We start from the raw sequence: 19,603 nt of genomic DNA on the forward strand, positions 1-19,603 counted from the left end.
GTCTTCACAGCAACCTTATTCTGCTATGCATTATCCATTCAAAGTATACTGTGAATTAAGGTGATTAATCATTTTTGATGTCTTAGATCAATAAGTGTCTGTACTTGACATAAAAGAATAGGTGTTTAATAGATCTTTGCAGTATGAAATAATTAAGGCCAGAGCTTAGCTCAGGTGCTGATCTTTTTCCTTAAATTGCAGGCCTCTTCCCTGCAGATCACTACTGCTCAGTAGAAATGTAAAAATATTACCTGGGAGGGAGTACTTTGATCTATTACCAGCTATTATCATTCATTTTAACCCTGTGGTGTATTAACAAAACAGGTAGGTTAAAATAATTTCTATAGAAAACTACTGTTAAAGTAGAAGAATGAAGAAAGAAGGAATGGGGCACCTGGGTGGCTCAGTCGGTTAAGCGGCCGACTTAGGCTCAGGTCATGATCTCGCGGTCCGTGAGTTCGAGCCCCGCGTCAGGCTCTGTGCTGACAGCTTAGAGCCTGAAGCCTGTTTCAGATTCTGCGTCTCCCTCTCTCTCTGACCCTCCCCCATTCATGCTCTGTCTCTCTCTGTCTCAAAAATAAATAAACGTTAAAAAAAATTAAAAATTAAAAAAAAATAAAAAAATAAAATAAAGAAGGAATGGAGAAGGACAAACTAGATAGAGTGACCTTGACAACCAAGGATAGAGTATGGACTAGAGATGCAAAACTCAGGGCATTAAAACAAACACATTTACAAGCATACAAAAAGAAAAATGCTACCAGAAACAAGGACACAATTAGGATTGGTGACATTCCTGGAAGGGAATAAAATGTGTCCCACGTGGCTAATATGAAGACATTGCTGAGGACTTGTAGGCAGGATTAATGGAGCACATACAATTTAGTAAGGCATCCAGACACTAGTCATGTTAGGGAGCTGTTACTATCTGAACACTTGAAGGAAAAAAAGACAGAAATATTTTTAATTTCTCAGTGAAACTTGAATTAGTGAGGAAGGACTATCCAGCCCCTCGTTGTCCAGAGAAGTAGCTGTGGACACAATGCATCTGCAAAGCAGATAAGAATAGATACTCTCTCTTTACTCCTGCCCTCTAATCTCATGCTGTTGCTTTCCATTTTTAAACCTAATCAGAACGCAGCCAGCATGGGATTCCTGGTGATACTTTCTATAGGGGTTGATCCCTGATGCTCAAGTGGGCAAGGAAACAAAACATGGAGGGGGTGGGCAAGTAAAAAAGAACCACCACATAATTTATCCACTGCTCACATTCTGAAGAAAAAGACTAGTTTGCTTTTACATGTTTATGAATTCACTTAAGTAACTACAAGTGGTCTAGAATGCCCATTTCCAGTTTGGCAAATCACTAGCACTCCGTGCCAAATGTCTAGTCTCTGGAAGACAGAATCACAGCATCAATGACAGTGTTGGCTTAAAACCAAAAGACAGCGTAATTTGGGGAATTTACACTGCCACACTTTCCTCAACTCATTCGTATTTCATTTCATCCTTTAGTTCTTATTTCATTTAAAATGACCATGTTTAGGTCCTACTTAACTTAGTAACTTAGCAGTAAATACATTTTATTTTGTAAAACCTTTACCTATAGATGGAAATTCTAAAGGAACTAAATACATTTTTCCATCTGGGAAATTTACATATAACTTGAATTTTTAAAAGTTTGAATAGCACCTAAAAGGGAAAGACCAGCTGAACTCAGGAACAGATATTTTATGTTCTTGGCTATGTAGTGGTACTATGTCAAAATGTTTATATGTTTGTTTGTTTGTTTGTTTTTATCCCCAAGCTCATAAAGACCTTTACATATAGAAATGATAAAATCTGTCTTGAGAAGCCAAGAATGAAAGAAGCCAAGGAGTGACTCCTTTCCAGCTTCTGCCCTACTGCAAATACATTTTATTTGGTATTGTTTATTTAAGAAGGTTTTAATTTGAATTTTTTCTTGAGTCTCACCTTTCAGCAATATCTGGCATTAATAACACAGTCATCAAAAATGTATATTAATTCTGTTTTCAGATTTTAAAGTTAAATTAATAGTAGCATGGAAAGAGCATTATATGTGACAATAGGACATATGTGAGCTCAAATCCCAACCAGCCCTCTCTTTCAACTCTCCCCCCACACTCACAAATAAACACATACACATACTTCTATTCTTCCATTCCAACTTTGGATTTGTGCAATGATAACAATACTTGGCACTGAACAACCTCATCTCCCTTCTGAGATTAAAGCAACTATTGCTAATCCTGAGGATTCTTTCTTATTGACTAGAGATACAGCCAAAGGGTTCTTTTCATCATTCCTCTACAGCCAGAATAAATTGACAGGTAGTTGCAAGAAAGTTGAAACTTATTTGTCTTCCCTGAGCTACTTACTCATCATTTTCGAATTGTGGAGTCTTCAGTGGTAAATTGAAATTAACATACGTATATCTCAGATCATTTATTTATATTTCATATGATATATATGTAAAGTGACATTTCACAGGCACTTAATAAATATTAACTTGGGTCCTACTTTCTCCCTCTACCATCATCAACACTATCAAAAATACCTACTGTTTACAATTCAATAGCAAAAAAAAAAAAAGCCCAAACCATCGGATTAAAAAATGGGAAAATAGACATTTTTCTAAAGACATACATAGGACAAATAAGTACATGAAAAGATGCTCTACATCACTAATCATCAGGGATATGCAAATAATAACCATAATGAGATATCACCCCACACCTGTTAGAATGGCTATTATCAAAAAGACTAGAAATAGTAAGTGTTTCTAAGAATATGAAGAAAAAAGAAATCTTGTGCATTGTTGGTGGAAATATAAATTGGTGCATCCGTTATGAAAAACAGTATGGATGTTCCTCAAAAATTTTAAAATTAAAACTACTATATGATCCAGCCATTCCATTTTTTGGTATTTATCTAAAGAAAACAAACTGCTGATTCAAAAAGACATGTACACCATGTTCACTGCAGCATTATTTACAATAGTCAAGATATGAAAACAACATGAGTGTCCACTGATGGATGAATTAGATAAAGATGTGGTACACACACACACACACACACACACACACACAATGGAATATTATTCAGCCATAAAAATAGAATGAAATTGTGTCATTTCTGACAATATGGATGTACCTCGAGGGCACTATGCTAATTGAAGTAAGTCAAAGAAAAACATATATTCTGATGACCTCTCTTATAAGTGCAATCTGTAAATAGTAAGTAAATAAATAAATAAATGTCCTTGGCCATAGACACAGAGAACAGAGTAGTAGTTTCCAGAGGTAGAGGGTGAGGGGTAGGAGACATGAGTGAACTCTTTTTGTTTTTGTTTAAGTACAATAAATTGAATAAAAAAATAGCAACTTATACTATTTCATTGTCTATTAACTTATACTATTTAATTATATTTTCTTATAATTTTCGTATATTTAATATTAATATAGTCCATACAATCTACTTTCACATTTCTTTCATTTTACATAATAAATTTATATAGGTTAATATAAAACTTAGTGAATGACTAATTTACTGCATATATGTGTATGTTTAGCTCAATTCAATTCTAAAATGTTTATTGAGTAGTAAACATATAAACAATATCAGACCTCCCTGGAAGAGACAATGAAGTTAAAAGAGGATATAAAGCAAAATACTTCCATTCCACGAGTTCAAAAATTGAAAGAGAAAAGAGACAAATACCTAAATTAATAGTTTATCATCTTTATTGATGTCCCCTTGTTTTTTACACTGGTTTTAGCAAAGTTTTCTTCCTCTACAGTCAATCTGTAGAGATTGATCTCATCTCGGATTAAATGTCACTACTCTCATCACATTCAGGCTAGAATAACATGTGGGCCTTAATGGAATACTGAGAAATTGCCTATTTATCAGAGTTCCTTCATGCAACTCAGGAGTGGCCTTGAGCACTTTACTGTACCCTCCAGTTGTTTTCCAAAGGTCAGATGGCATCACAGATGTTCTGTCCCTCCAATTCTCCAATTGTAATATATTGAAAATCTCTGTGTGTGTGTCTCTCTCATGTGCACCTGTATACATGCATAGTCTTCTCAAATAGTGCCAAATCTAAACAGAAAATATAAACAATTTTCCACTTGCCTCAACTCACAAGTTCACATAACTGTAATGGAGTTAGCATGGTCTCATTACTAGGCAGTACGGTGATCCTTCCCTTCCTTCATCCTCCCACCCTCCCTTTTTAAATGTGCTATTTCAGGTCTACCTGGAATAACAAATGAGCTAATGCTGACCCATATATCTCTTACAGCCTGCTACCTTAGCTACACTAAGACCAGGTGGAGGCTTTGAAATTACTTCTTATAAGTACTTGATTAAATTCTTAGCCAAGGGCCATTTTTCTCCCAAATCTCTCTATGGGGAAGAAATAGTCATTTTCTTCTTCCAGTTATAAGAGCTTTTCAAGAAGGAACAAGTGGTCTGTGATTTTGATTGCCGTGGAGAGGTCTTGTTGAGTAAGGACTTAGAAGAGACCATTGAATTTGTTAATTAGTAGGTCGTTGGTGAATTGAGCTCTCAAAGACAGTAGTTTCAGCAAATTAGCAGGAGGAAGAATAACAGAGTTATTGTAAGTTGAGACGGAAAAAGGTAGTGGAGCAACAGTACTATTTTAAGAATTCGGACAGTGAATAAATTGAAAGAGAATGGAGATTGGGAAAATACTGATTTCAAAAGATAACATTATAAGTTTCATATTTAAGAATGTTTAGTATTCATAACTGATGAGACACTGTAGTATTTTTAAAGCCTGAACTTCTAGAAAAATATTATAAACAGAAGAAATTTGTATAGAAACCAACTTCTCTTTGGGGATGGTTAGATAACCAGCATATTTTTTTTGGAAAGTGTGTACAAAGAATTTTGAATGTTGGCCTGATTTTTTTCTTAGGATTTGTTCATATTTCAAAACCATAACCAAACTTTTAGAACTGTCTGGGATGTCCCTTTACTCATAGTGTTTGAAGAAGTACTCCTTTAGTCTCTGTGAGTGTACTGGGGCAGCCCTGTAGAAGGGATCGAAAAATTGGAACTTTGCATCGTTCTGGCAATGTCCCAATAGCCTGAGAGCTAAGGTTGTTAAAAGAGCACTCCAAATTTCATAGAACGGGGAATCTATATTCATCTTATCTCTACCCTTGCTCCACTTCACATAACAAGAATTCCTTGTGGACAGACATGGAAACAAACTGGCAACTCAGGAGAGTTTCCTTTTCTCACATCAAGGATGCCACGTGAATTGGGCAGCAGGCATCCTGTCTCATCTCTTCAATGGTTTTGCACTAGACTTGAACCACTCCAAAACCTAGTTCATTGCTGAGGCCCTAAATCAATTATTCCTGCCTCTAAACAGGGCTGGTATGGGAAACCCAGCCATTGATCACTGGGGAGTGTGGGCTCCAGGGTCAGTGCCCTCAATCCCAGTCTTGCTCTGTTGCTTGCTAGGAAGCTACAGTCAAATCACCAAACTTATAGAATTTTAAGTCTCCTCATCTATGACATGGAGGTAATAGTGGTATCTTAGCCCATGGTTCTTCTGAATAATAAATAAGATCATATAAGTGATACTCTTATATGATAAACACTTAATAAATTAAAAGCTATTAATATTATCTGTCCATGTATTTCACTATTTTCTATCTTCTATCTACATATATATTTTCCTAATGTTCAGCAAAAGTTTATACTTGATCACTGATCAATTGTGAGTTCAATGATTGCTCAGATTACATGAAAAGCAAGTCCAAAAGTCTTTGGGCAAATCTACAGAAAAATTAGCCTGGCCACGATTAGTATTAACCAGTGAACACTGGAAAAACATAGCTGTGCATGTAAAGTGCTACACATCATATTTATCATTCTAGTTCTATTTATCTGAACAAAAAGTATGCAAGGTGAAACAATGATAAGAAACCAACAATACTATAGACTAAAAAATAAGACAGTTTTGTTTTTTTCAAAACAAGATTATATGGATAGAATATTATTTATTATTACACTCCATAAAATGTCTGGAATTGCTTCTTAAGAAAAGGGTTGCGTCATCAAAGATGACTGAAAAGCGGAGCTGTGCTCTTCCCACCTTTGGAAAGCACATCAGATTAAGTAATCTAAAAAAAATCTCTAAAAGGAACCTGTTCAATTTTATCTAATATTTGTGAAATCTCACAAATACTAATGTTTTGGACAATATACCCCATAAAATGCTGATGGAGTTTGAAATCACATTTTCTTATTCCATCTCTGACCAAACAGGCTGATCAATTTCTAAATGTACAAAACTTATACTCCTGCTGAAGTTCGGAAGGATGAAGTAAGGACTTGACTGTGCTAGCAAAGATAATGAAGAAAAGAACATAGAGAACAAAATCAGTCAAACTCTGCTTTGTGCAAGTCAGTGGTCAGACCTATGGGGAAAAGCCAACTTGTTAGGAAGTCTAGTTTTTCATGGTTTTGTTTTACTTTTTTTCTTTTTTTTTTTTTTATAAAACACAAATACATTCTGCCATTCTGCCTCAAAAAATATTTCATTTTCTGTAAAATGTGTTTATACTTTTCACTTTTTCCGCAATCTTTAAGAGAGATGGGTTAGGAGGCAACAAAGCCATCAGCTAGCTCTTAAAGCTATGAGTCCACAAACTTGGTGACACTCACCATCAGAGATGTCTCTATGCTGTGTTATTACACTATAATTTGATACTACTTTGTTGAAAAAGAAAAATAAATCATTTGACTGTATTGTTTAGAAAACAGTATTTCAAGATAAAATCTCCTTTGATGTCTTATATTCTGTAGTGATTGAAACATTCACCAGACCCACTTTAAGCAAAAAGCTGTTGGTCATGGTCTGGCACCAATCACAACCTTGAACTCCATATATGTTCTTTCATCATTATGGTTTATGAGATTGAAAGAAAATTTGAAACTTCAAAAAATGTAGGTTAACTTTTATTTTCCTACTACTATATCATCCTGTAAAGGAGACTTTTATCCTCCAACAGAAGGTAAATATAGATAGTTCTCTTTTTAAAAAGTAAGAGAAATTGGTTTATTTGCACCATTATATTATTCACTTTTATTGATTTGTGGTAGTGTTAGCAACCTGAGTTTCAAAAACAAAAGGTATAAGTTTCCTATCTACTGAAATCTTACAGATTACTAAAAGAAACAGACTTTTTTTTCTAACTTTTTAAAGTTTATTTATTTTTGAGAGACAGCGAGCACGAGCAGGTGAGGGGCAGAGAAAGGGAAATACAGAACCTGCAGTAGGTTCCAGGCTCTAAGCTGTCAGCACAGAGCCTGACTCAGGGCTCTAACCCACAACTGCAAGACCATGACCTGAGTCAAAGTTGGACACTTAACCAACTGAGTCACCCAGGAGCCCCAAGGAAACAGAATTTTAATCAAAATTAATTCCAGTGAAGCATGTGAAGTGCCATAGTAGCAAAATGTGCCAAATGCCAAATATTGTGGTAGCACAAAGGTTGAAATTAGCCATCCCCCTTAGTGTGGAAGGGGGTAAAGAGTGGAGTAGACTGGGGTTGACCTAAGACAAGCTTCACAGAGTAGATCACTGAGATGGGGCTTAATGGATCAATAGGATTTCTAATTATGTAAGATTTGAAAGGCAGAAAATGACAGAATCATGTGTATCATATAGAAATTTCACAGTTGTTACCATATAAATGCTAGGTACTATAACATAAACAACATTAAGTCTATAAATTAAAAATAACTTATAAATGAACTAGACCTAGTATGATACATAGATTTAAATCTTAAGAGTCTAGGTAGTTTGTTGAAACATAAACTCAGTGAGTACACAGAATCATTAACAGGTCTAGAATACTAAAGAAATAACTATTCTGATGGAAACATAAGTTTTGATAATGCTATATTTGAGGTGTCTGTGTGTATGCACATGGACTATCTAATGGAGGAATTAGATACATTGATTTAAATCTCAAAAGAGAGGTGTGGGTTGTAGGGAAAAATTTGGAAGAGATCATCTAATTTTTCATGAATAATTTTATATCTATTATAAGGAACACACCTTAATAGTTTTTAGGAAAATGTCTTTTGAACAGACAGGGTAACTCTTTGGAGTTGGTAGTCTACTAGGTGTAGGAAAAAAATTATTTTCTGTGTGCTCTGTACAACACAATCTTCAAGGTTGTTCAATGTTACTCTTTCCTTTCATTGGAACTATTTTACAACTCCATAACTTGTAAGTATCTGATAGCAGTGAAAAATAATTACTGGCAATAGATGTGTAAAATTCTGTCCAACAGTCTGTTCAAATGACTTTCATCTATCACCATGTAAACATCCTTTATTGTGTCTATTTTCACAGTCGTTTTGAAATTCCTGAACTGTAAGTACATCTGTTCTTTGGATTCTTTATTAAACTGGTTAAAACACCATCCTAATAATGAACTAAATACAATATTTAACACATTTTAATTTTTTAAGTTTTTTTTTTCATTTTGAGAGAAGATTTAGAGGTAAATAAAGTGCTGATTTTAAATAATGGATTCCATTGGAGTTGGACAGAAAGAAGAAATGGGGATAATTTTGAATACAAAAAGGCATTCAAAACCAAATACAGAAGGTCTTCCAAGAATATTTACTTCCTCACAAGGTCAACAGAATGATATTCAAAAAATTTAGGCTAAGAATGTGATGATGGATTTTATCTTTTTTTTTTCATTCTAGATGCTGAAAAAAAAATAAGCTTAATGATGGCAAGGTGATACATGGAAACTGATTAGGAATAATTAGAGAAAAAACATTACACAGGTATTTATAAGAACATCTTGAACATATAGTTCAATGTATATTTACTAAATACATGAGTGAATGGAATGAGGAATCCAAAATAACTCCTCAAACTATGGATTATGCAACTGGGTGATAGCCAGTGCTATTTGGTGAAATAGGGTTTATCCTATGAGAAAATCTCAAATATGCTTAAATGTCGATAATACACAATAAAGAAAAAAATAGAGAAAAAAGTAGTAACAATCAATAACGTTCATCCAGAGAAAGTAGAAGAAAATAAATACAGAGCCCTAGGCTCTGTACAGTTAAGACACTGTATCCCTTTTCCCATGTGAAAGGAGGGAGAGAGTGTAAGGTTACAAGTTTATGTATTTAGGTTGGTGTATTTAGATGTGGAGAGTTAAAGGAGATGCAGGAGTTTCTGATGAAAAAAGGAAGTTTGCTGATTTCATTAACCACTCACAGTCTGTAACTCACTAGAGAACATGGAATTGGGCTGGTTGCTTAGTATTTCTGAACTTTTTCCTGAAAAGTACAATGGTATAAAGTAGTGTTTCTCAAATTTTAGTTTTAGAAGACTCACCTGGATAACCTGTTGAGCCACAGATTCCAGAGAAGTTGGGTTTTGTTTTGTTTAACTGTTTTGTTTTGTTTTGTTTTGTTTTGTTTTGTTTTTAATCTGGGATGTGGCCTGAGAATATGCACTTTCTATCAGTTTACAAAAATAATTCAGGCCACAATTTGAGTTACACTTCTAAGGGTAATGTGATCTCACAGAGATAATGAGATACTGTATATAAACCTTACTTGGTATACAGGAGGCAATCAAATATCAGTTACTTTTCTCATCTCCATGAATATTTGCTTGTTGCTGACATCTGAACAGGTATAAAAGTATAAGGAACTGTTTTGTCATTGAGCTAAGTGTATTGTGTCTAAGTTGCTTCCCTCCAAAAAGATCAGGATGTTTAAAAATATGTTCAAATAATAAAACTGCTAATACAGAATGTTTATAAATAATACTATAGGAATAACAGAGAACCATATATACCATCATATATATGAGTCATATATGTATATGAGAATACATATATAGTCACTGTAACTGAGCATTCAATTTAGCTCTCAGTTTAGGTACAAATAAAACTATAATGGTTTTATATAACTTTTGTTGTGTAATAAAAGAAAAAATCAATTCCTCAGGATAATTAGTATTATTTTTTAGAAATGACTTTTAAAAGGAATTTATCACTTGGGACCTTATTCAATGAATATTGAACAAAACAATAGACAATACAGTTAAAGGTACTTTTGTAGTTAAATAGAGATTTAATAGTCATATAAAGTGGTGAAAATTGAATTTAACTTGGGCTCTGTGCTCCCAAGGATTAGTGATGGTAAAAAACATCTCCTCCCACACTTTTGTGTTCCAAAAAGAGCTAACCTCAAAAGAACCACCCTTCTCCATATAACTTACTGTCCATGGACTCTCATGAGTTCAAAGATAACTCTCTTGTTTATCTGTCTGTATAAAACTCTAGGTCCCCTCTTTTTCTTTGAGGGCTTCCTCTTTAAAGGGCATTCTTCCTGTGCAATAAAGCTGAATAAAATCATCCTCTTAATCAGTCTTTCACATTATCTTGATGCTGCATAGGTATTGGGAGGATAACATGAAAGTATTTTTTTCTTTTCAAGGTCTCAACCTTACTCACTTGGCTAACTTCTTTTTTTCCCTATTAAAGAAAGTTTAGAAAATAGGTCAGACAGCTAATTCCCATTACTTTTTTTTTTAAGTTTGATTTTTATACATATATTTTGTGAGTCTTAAGGCTTTAAACTTTCCCAAGTCTTGATGTTTTTATCTGTACATACTTAGTGTTCTAAAACAGAGAGAATTGCAAAGTGATTTTTGTAAAGGTGAAAGGATAATGAGGTAAAATTGAAGAAAGTAAAAAGAAAAGAGTAAAAAGATAGCTTCAGGTTTTTGTTCTCTACAGGTCTTTAGTCTTGACTTGCTATTTTTTTTTTCAAAATCTTCCATGTATGAGCTAAATATTTTGTAGTGGCCATTTCCATAGAAAAGAGATCATTGTGACACTTCTATTTGCATATTCTGGCTTACTGTCTGTACTGCCTGTCCTTTTCTGGTGATAATGAACCAAGAAGTTCCACTTTTAACATTTAAAAATTTGGGTGTTGGCACTTTCTGTCCTTAGGTTTAATTTTCAATTCCCTTCCTTAGACATTGTCCAACTTACATATTTCAAACACTTTTCTTTGCTTCAGAAAATAACAAAGATTTTCTTCACTCTATTTTCCTTCAAATCTGAAACTAACTGAGCTACTCTACTAAACAAAGGCACTATTCTATTAACATGAGAAACACTTCAACCTATAGTCCTTTCTGGAATTCTACTCAGGTGTCTTAATCAGGATCTCCTCAGACTCAATCCTGAACAGTCTCCATGCTATCTCCCTATTCAGGCTCCTATCTAAGTACTAAATATTTGATAAATCATACATAAAATTGTACATAGCAACCATGTAAGCTAAGAGAATGTGACACTCATACAAGATGAACTATTCCACTTATTTACTGATACAAAAATTAAATTGTCACCAACACATAAAACTGGTTGGTATAGATGTCAGAACTTTTGTTTTTATGTCCTATATTTACTATTAATCATTAACACTCTTATTCTCTTAACTTGTTCCATGACAGCAGGTTTATTTCTTATAATACTTGGTGAATTACATTTGCTGAGATCAATGGAGATATGGCCTCTGTTTCATCTTAACACAAAGTCATTCTTTATTTGGCATAGTAACTATAGTTATTGAAGTGATCCTTAAACAGCATTGAAACAAACAAATAATATACTATCTTTTGAAATATTGTTTCCATTCATAAAGTAGATCTCAAAAATAACATTCTCATATTGTTTAATTATATTATGAATGATTACGCAGAAAAAAAGAGGACACAAATTTTAGCAAAATATTTCAAATCAAGCATTTACAACACTGCATGTAAATATCCTCATGAAAATTGCTATATTTCATATAAACTTTCCGTTAAAATGCTAGAAGAAATGTGAAAATATTTCCTCCATTCTAACTGCAGGCATTTTTTATTAGCTACTTTACCATAAACAGATGTTCATTTTAGATCTGATATTTATTTGTGAAGTTGATAACAAGTAGAAATTACTCTTGGGTAGGGGTGTCTGGTTGGCTCCATCAGTTAAGCTTCTGACTTCGGCTCAGGTCATGATCTCAGAGTGCCTGAGTTCGAGCCCTGTGTAGGGCTCTGTGATGATAGATCAGAGCCTGGACCCTGCTTTGGATTGTGTCTCCCTCTCTCTCTGTCCCTCCCCCCACTCACGCTCTGTCTCTCTCTTTCCAAAGTAAATAAACATTAAAAAAAACTAAAAAATAGAAATTATTCTTGGGTAAAATACATCATCATTTTACAAATTTTTAGTTAAGTTTGAGTTTATCACATCTTGATGTTCACACTGATGCAGGAAGAAGCATTTGAAACATCAGATAGTTGCCAGTTATAAGCAACTAAAATGTGAATATTTAGTAAAGTTAAATTAGATGCTTGTGCTGAGAACTTATTGTTCAAGGTGTTCATAGTTAATCTCCTTAGAAAGTATTATTTAGGCTGCTAAAGATTTAAATAAAGAAGATATGTAATTAGTAACATGTCCTGGAGCAAAGGAAGACTATTGAGACTAGAAATCTGTCATTAGGGAACTCTGTTTATTGAAAGGCTTATTAGTAACCTTAATTTTAGAACTGAAGAATTTTTAAAAAAAGACCAAGATTAACTATTAAAACAGAGCACAGTATGTAAAAATATAAACAGTCCCTCTTATTTTACCTGAAATGAAGAATAATTTTCTCCATATATAACTTAGTTTAGATTTCATGTAGCTAATTACTGACTACAGAAAAAATAGTAAAAATGAAGTTCTCAATAAATTTTGGAAAACAATCATCAGTTGTTTATTGAATCTAGGGAATTATCTGGTAGTCACGAATGCATATTCCTTTTGATCAGAAATCCACTTTTCCTACAGAAATATAAGGAGCAGTTACTAAACATCTTGCAATACTGTCTGTGATAATAAAAACAGGAAATGCTCCTAGCACCCATCTCTAGGGTGATTGTTAGATAAAATATATTATGTCTATGTTATAAAACACTTAGAGGTATTTCAGAAGAATGATACAGATCTATATGTACTAAAATGGAAATGAGACTGTGAGGATTTAACTGGAAAAAACCACAAATAATAGAAATGCTATATTCAATATTTATATTAAAAACAAGTTGTGTGTGTACATATATGTGTGGTGTGATTATAGATCTCTAACTCAAGTGTCCAAAAATGTAACTTTTAAAATCTTCTCTGTAATCCAATTTAATCTTTAAATTGTCAGTTGGTGGAAATTTAATCTCAATGAATTTAGGAGTTTATCAGTCAATTTAGCCTAATCTTGGTCTCCCCAGAGGTTCCATGTAATCCTGGGATCTTCCATAGTGCTAAGGCATTGGTGAAGAGTGAACATATAATCCTTGTTCCTTAGAATCTATTCATGATGGTATCTGCTAAGATTTATTCATCATTTATTTATTTGATCATCTGTTGTCACCGCACACAGTTGGAATTTATGGTTCCCTTGACTGTGAGAGCAATGCTCTTATGAATAAACAACTTTTGAGTAAGAAAATTTGGAGATGCTTAGGTAGCAAAGTTAATTGTGGAGGATGTGTCCAGGTAATCACTCTTCTCCCAGAATTAAGGAACAAAAGCAGAGTAGTGGTGAGATACAAAATTACTCTTTTGGGGGAACTTGGGTGGCTCAGTTGGTTAAGCGTCAGACTTTGGCTCCGGTCATGATCTCATGTTTCCTGAATTCTAGCCCTGCATTGGGTTCTGTGCTGATGGCTCAAAGCCTGGAGCCTGCTTAGGATGCCTTGTCTCCCTCTCTGTCTGCCCCTCCCCCGCGCACACTCTGTCTCTCTCTCTCTCAAAAATCAACATTAAAAAAATTTTTAATTACGCTTTTCTTCACTAATTAACATCAACCAAAACTAGTTCAAGCCAACATGGGTTCAGGTTAGAAATACAGTCAATTACAACTAAATTTACTACTGATAAACTCTTTGTAATGAATATACTTTTTAACATAAGGCAGTATTTTATTTTATTTTTGTTTTCATTTGATAGTTCAATAGAAAATGTGAAAGGAATTCTTTCAAAGCATTTGCCAAATTTAAGTGGGAGCTGGAAATTCCAACAGAAAGTAACTGATAATGGGCTAAGAAGCTGAGCACAAATTTTGGCTTTCACAGATTATGGGCTGCCGAGACAAAAATTAAAGAACATTCCAACCAGAATAAATAATAGAAAAACTGGGTAGTCCAGTATCTACTAAAACATAAATATATAACTAAATATTTCTAATTATCAAATCCAAGATGTTTTCTCTGCCAAATTATACACATACACATATTTCTTTCCCCCTTGGCTTTATGAGGTCAGCAAATTCTTGATTCCAAAATCTGACAAGGATATCAAGAGAATGAGAATCAGCAGACAACCTCTATCATAATCATAGATGAAAATTCCTAACCAATATATTAGCAAACTGAATCAAGCTATATGTGAAAAGAATAATTTAAGTGTCGTGACCAAGTGAAGTTTAATTCCAAGAGAAGGTAAGAGTTACAAAACTTTAACTCAAAACATAAAGAGAAAATGAAAAAAAGATTATCTCAAGAGGTACAGACAACTAATGTTATATAATTTAACATTCACTGGTGATAAAATCTGTTAGCAAACTAGATTAAAACAAAGTTAGGGTGCTTTTTTTAAAATAAACGGGAGGTGTATGTATATCAGGAGCCAGAAACCTTGGGACCCTTATAGAATTCTGCTTCCTACATGTAACTATCAAAAATTGTCAGCATTCAATATATTCAACGGTAGGGTTTTTTCCCTAAGAATGGAAACAAAATGTCCATTCTCACAACTTGTCTTTAAAACTAACTCTTATCCAATGCAATAATGCAAGACTAAGAAATGGAGAACACAAAGATTAAAGAGGAAAAGATGAAAATGTCATTTTTCCAGACTCAAGATACTATACATAAAAATTTCAAAATAATCTGCCCAAAACAATTGGTATCAATAATTGAATTTATGAAGCTGAATGAATTCAAATGAAGCTCAATATATCATTAAAATAATTTAAAATTGGGGCACCTGGGTAGCTCAGTTGGTTGAGTGTCTGACTTTGGCTCAGGTCATGATCTTATAGCTCATGAGTTTGAGCCCCATGACAGGCTGGGGTCTGTGCTGACAGCTCAGAGCCTGGAGCCTGCTTCAAGTTCTGTGTCTCCCTCTCTCTCTGCCCCTCCCCCACTCACGCTCTGTCTCTATCTCTCAAAAATAAATAAACTTTAAAAAAATAATAATAATTCAAAATGAAATTAATAAATGAGACCATTCACCATACCCTCAAGAAACTTCAATACCTAGAAATAAACCTAATGAACATTGTTCAAACATTCCACTTAGAAAACTACAAAATACAGAAAATGAATGAAGCATAAATGCTTTCACTATACATGTTCATGAATTGGAATACTGAATGTTTATAGGTGTCAATTCTCCCAAAATTTCTCTATAGATTGAAGGCATTCTCAAAATCACAGAATTTTGTTTTGTTTTCTTTTGGAATATGGCAAAGTACATTCTACAGTTCATATGGGGCGCCTGGGTGGCTCAGTCGGTTAAGCGTCCGACTTCAGCTCAGGTCACGATTTCATGGCTTGTGAGTTCCAGCTCTGCATCGGGCTCTGTGCTGACAACTCAGAGCCTAGAGCCTCTTCAGATTCTGTGTCTTTCTCTCTCTCTCTCTGCCCCTCCCCTGCTCACACTCTGTCTCTCTCTGTCTCTCAAAAATAAATAAATATAAAAAAAATTAAAGTTCATATGGAAATCTAAATATTTTGAAATCCAAGAAGCTATAGCATCAACAATGAAGCCGATGGAAAATTGGCACTTGAGAAAAAAGAATATGTAAAATATCCTTGAGACATGAAAAAGTTACTCAAACTTGTGAGCCATCAGAAAAATCCAATTTAAATCCCAATGGTAAACATGCCAACAGAAATTAATAAAATTCAGAAACCTAACAAATAACAAATTGTGGATATGGTGGTAATATTTATGCCGAACCTGGTAGGATTCTATATGTATCCAATCATTATGAAAAACTATTTAGCAATGTCAATCTTAAATAAAACAAATGGTAATTTGCTAATTAAGCAAAGATGAGTTTATTCAAGAATAGCAGAGGAATTGTAATTCAGGACAAGCAAACTATGGCAAACCACAGGCAAGTCCAAAGAGACAAAGAGGACGCTAGATTTTATTAGGTTCTAGGAGGAATACAGAGGGTTATTTTGAACATTTCATTGGAAGAGAATGAGAGTTTGAGTTTATGGCAGTTTCTCACTGGCTGTCAGTGGTGGGCAGTTTGCTGTTACTGAGGCATGTAGAAATCTTCCTTCTTCCTACTGGTCACGTGAGTTGAAACAAATGGTACCTGCATAAGACCTCTCCCTTCATGGCTTCTTGACTCTATTTTAAATCAAGTTTCCTTTACTCCTTTTCACAGCAGTATCTTATAAATTAGATGATTATGTACCTTCCAGAACCAGCACTTCTACTCCCTGGCACATTTCATTCACAAATGAATAAAAATATGACAAAATGATATATATGTATATTTATTGAAGCATTATTTGTTATCACCCCAAAACGGATATGAACAACTCTCCTGCAATAGTAGAGCACATATATTTTGGGATGAGGACACAATGCAATATTATATAATAACATAAAGGCAAAAAAAGAAAACAAAACATGTTACATGCAGTAATGTGATTAAATAACACACACATAATATTGCCAGAAAGAAGCCAGACAAAAAAGTAAAAATTGTAAAATTTCAATTATAGAAGTTTTAAAACTGGTAAAAGCTAACCCACGATGCTAGAAATTAGGATAGTGATTATCTTTGGAGATGAGTGTGGATAACTGGAAATGCCCTGAGTTTTGCCACTGATGTCCTCGGGTTCTTGATCACTGTGTTGATTACATACATGGACATGTTTACTTTGGAAAAATAAACTCCCCACGTACGACTTCCATAACTTTTAATGTATTTTATTCTTCAATTAAAATCTTAAAAACTCAGGCTATTATTAGACAGATATCATTAGAACACTCTATTTTTGAAGGAAAAGAAAAGTTCAGGCATAATATATCAACATTATTCTGCTACATCGTATTATTTTTAAAAAACAGGCATCTGCCATTGAACACCTCCTATACTTGTATGACACCCAACCATACATCTTCCCTGGCACCCCATGTAGGAAGAACAGTATTCCAGCTGTTCTTTGCCTATCTGAAATCTATTCCTGAATAATTCCAGCTGGCTTAAATGCAAATCTAATTTTACAGAGGTGATTCTTAGAAGCAACATCAAAGTCTTAAAATAACGGCTAGTAATGAGACCCAACAAATAGAGGCAAACTTTACATATCATCCACACTCAAATTAGTGCACAATCTGGTCACATATGACAACAAATTGTTTCCAAGACATTACAGTGCTGTACCCAGATGCTTATAATCAAATCTGCATGGTGATCAAAGTCAAAAGTCCTACACCTGTATTACATTCTGTTTGATATATTCAAAATGACTCTCACATAGTAATAAATTAAGGGCAGCAAAAATGTTTGCAGAGATGGTGGCAATATACTCTGGAAGGAAGAACGTGGATATCAAAATTTCATAGCAATTTGCCAGGGAGAGTATCCCTAGATGATTCCACTTCACACCATGCTCCGCCCACATTTGTCCAGTATTTCTATCTCTGCTGATATTGTTTATAATCCCTCCCTTTATATGTGAAGTTATTTCATTGGTTTCAAGTTAATAGATGTTATTCTATCTTAAGGCCAATTTTATGTGCATACCAGTAAATTCTAAGGCCACAGAGTTAGTAACAGTTGACTATAAATACGCTGATTTAATATTTTTCATCTTTAATAGTATACTATAGGACAAAGCAGGTAGCATACATAAGTAGATGATTAAATAATTAAACAAGCAGTAATGCACTAATGCAGTTGATACAAGCACTAATTCCTTCTTATCTTTTTTACTTTCCCCCGTCCTTCCCAAATGGGTGAATGGCAGCCTATCCTTTTCTGAGTTCTACCGCAAAAAATAAAAAATAAAAAATAAGTCGTTTATTTATTTATTTATTTATTTATTTATTTATTTATTATTTGAGAGAGAGAGAGAGTGCACAAGCAGGGGAGAGGGCAGAGGGTGAGAAAAAATCTTAAGCAGGCACCACGCTCGGTGCAGAGTCAGAGGCAAGACTTTATTTCACAACTAGGAGATCATGACCTGAGCCAAAATCAAGAGTCGGATGCCTAACTGACCAACCGAGTCACCCAGGTGCCTCAGCTATTGCAAAATTGTTGATCCGACATCATCCCTCCATGTTTGGTGATTTTGTCATCTTGGTGTAGCATTTCTCCAAACATATCTTTGATCCAGTATTTTCAGCATAAGGAAAATGATTCATTCCTTTCCTAGTTGAAGATTTTCTTTGACTCACTTTCCTTTGGCTATTCCCTGGTGTTCCATTCTACAAAGCAATGTTGTGGTAAACCAGAAGCCACAAAAAACTGCCCTCCAGATACATATTTTTAAATATGTTTTAAAATTATATCTTTTACTTGATATTTACAAACACCTACTTCCGCAATCTCCTACAAAGATGAAAAGCTCAGCTAAGAACAGACTCAATCCCACATGGCAACTGCTGGCCATGGACAGTGCAGAAAGCTATCTTTTTCAGTAGGGCACATACCCCTAGTTAGCAGCAGCATGCATTTACATGATGATTGCATAAGCATTTATTCTTGCCACACCTCACTTATTTATATTACCTCGTGGCCACAATGGGCATTTGAACTGATAACCCCCATTAAAATTCCTAACAGGTTACCTAATAGCTCTTGTAATTTGCCTTGAAATGTAGAAATTTCTCTTGCCTCTGAAATGAACGCCTCACCAGGATAAATAACCATTATTTTTCAGTTAGCTGTTAAAATCTGCTTCCAGTTTATTCTCCTTGTGGGGCTCAAGATGTGTCATCTCTTCCAGGTTTATTTTCCATGATTCTTCTATTTGAGAATTTAATAGAAACTAAGCAGTTGATTACCTTTTTTAAAAAGCCTCTTTTCCTTCACTGAAACCTGTTACTGAGAATATAAACTACAAAATATTTTAGAAAGTTATCTTTTTCATTTCGAGCCTAAAGTCATATATATTAGTTTTGTTTTGTTTTTATTTTTTAGTGTTTATTTGAGAGAGAGAGAAACGGAGCGTGAGCAGGGCAGGTGCAGAGAGAGAGAGAGAGAGGGAGAGAGAGAGAGAATCTGAACCCGACTCCAGGCTCTGGGCTGTTAGCACAGAGCCTGATGTGGGGCTAGAACTCACAGACCAGGAGATCATGACCTGAGCCCAAGTCCAGACTCACTGAGCCACCAGGAGCCCCCCCCCTCCCTTTTTGTAAGTTGTTTTTTTTGAATGTATATTTATTTTTGAGAGAGAGACAGGGACAGAGAATAT

General features: G+C 34.4%; 2 long non-coding RNA genes across 5 annotated transcripts in view; one reads left to right on the top strand and one right to left on the bottom strand.

The window, feature by feature from the left end:
• LOC102952628 overlaps positions 1 to 19,603 on the bottom strand; it is a 408,067-nt gene that overhangs the window by 387,649 nt on the left and 815 nt on the right. The gene's annotated exons all lie outside the window — the stretch shown is intronic.
• The window catches only part of LOC122236657, a 47,189-nt gene continuing 42,033 nt past the window's right edge, over positions 14,448 to 19,603 (top strand). For all 3 annotated transcript variants that reach the window (XR_006214798.1, XR_006214800.1, XR_006214797.1), the window contains exon 1: positions 14,448 to 14,593. This is a non-coding gene — a long non-coding RNA (uncharacterized LOC122236657). The remainder of the gene's footprint in view (positions 14,594 to 19,603) is intronic.

Source organism: Panthera tigris, chromosome A1, assembly GCF_018350195.1.
Source record: "Panthera tigris isolate Pti1 chromosome A1, P.tigris_Pti1_mat1.1, whole genome shotgun sequence".
Lineage (NCBI taxonomy): Eukaryota > Metazoa > Chordata > Mammalia > Carnivora > Felidae > Panthera > Panthera tigris.